Raw genomic sequence first — 1544 nt, 5'->3', positions numbered from 1 at the left:
TATCATGCACCATGGACGATTTCTTTCATGTTCTCTCTCTCTCTCTCTTTCTTTTCTCTCTCTTCCTCTTTCGCGTCTTTTAATATTTAAATTAATATTTAATATTAATATTTAATATATAATACTTAATATTTAAATCAAATACCTCTGTCAAATACAGAAGAAAATCTAGATTGAAAGTTTGAGAGATTTTTTTATCAAAATATAGATGTTGCGATTAGATATTTCTAACTTGTTAAAAAAAGACAAAAATGTTTACTGTGAAAAGATGAGTAATTCGCATATACATCTCAAGTATAGAAATATGTAAGACGTGTATACCTAGGATTTATGGAGCTTTTCGTTTCAGGGCATTTATCGCAAGAGTATCTGGTATTCTCAGAATTATTAAACTTTCTATTTTTCAACGTTGTTCATGAAAATATTATATTTCGAAAAAATCTTATATTTCGATTTCTAAAGCGATCATTCTTTCTCCGTTTTCAATATACGAAGCATAAATTTTATTCGCATACCAATTTTGCATGATCATAAAATAAAATCATATGCTTCTTTATTAGAATAATAACCAAATAACATTAGAAATAAAAAGAAGTAAATTTTCTTGCTGTGTAATACCTAAGTATTTCGATCGATTTCTCTCTCTCTCTCTCTCTCTCTCTCTCTCTCTCTCTTTCTCTCTCGACCGTATGTCTACGAACAACGTGTATTGGAAACAATTCCGAATAGAAGGCGCGCTTTTAGCGAGAAATAGAGACGACCAGCCGTTTCCTCCTTGCTTCCATGCTTTTCAGAGCAGCGGGAGAGAATTCGTAAATGTTTCAGCCGCACGCTAAAATAAAGCCGGGCTGCGAAAGTGCGTCAGCATGTAGCGAGTTCGTCCACTGAATCATCGAATCTTATATCTTATATACGGAATCGGCTTATACGTGAAACTCAGAATTACAATTTTGCGAAATATATATATATATATTTAATTATATATATTTATATTTTATTATATATGGATTTTTTTCCCGGCATATACTGTGATAATAAATTCGAGTTTTTACATATAGTTATTTTGAGAGATAATATTAATAATATAATTTTGGGAGATAATTCGAGTTTTTAAGTGTGATTATTTTGGGAGATAATATATCAAATTCTATAAAAAGATGTTAAAGTCTACTAGAATAAAGTGATTAAATAATACGTCTTGTAAAATCTTCTTATGCCTTTCACAATAGAAAACATGAATTATACTACTATTTCGTTCGATTTTTGTTTCTTCAATTTTTTAGGATTTTATTTGAAAAATGCTTCTCTGTTATATTATGATCCTTAACCTTTCGAGTTTTTGCGTTATCCAAAACTATGTGTGATCAGCAATGGAAAGATTTTAAAATATTGCACTTGTTTTTTTTCTCGTCTGAAGTATAATCGGAGATTATGTCACCGAACTAAAGATAATCCTGCAAATTCTCATGCGACGTGAAAAATGCATATATAATTCATATTTCCTATTATATATTTATATTTATATATATTATATTTATATATTT

This window comes from Formica exsecta, unplaced genomic scaffold, assembly GCF_003651465.1.
Source record: "Formica exsecta isolate Colony F162 unplaced genomic scaffold, ASM365146v1 scaffold451, whole genome shotgun sequence".
In the NCBI taxonomy this organism is placed as follows: Eukaryota; Metazoa; Arthropoda; class Insecta; order Hymenoptera; family Formicidae; genus Formica; species Formica exsecta.
The sequence above is the reverse complement of the archived record's forward strand: the minus strand, read 5'-3'. Positions refer to the sequence as shown.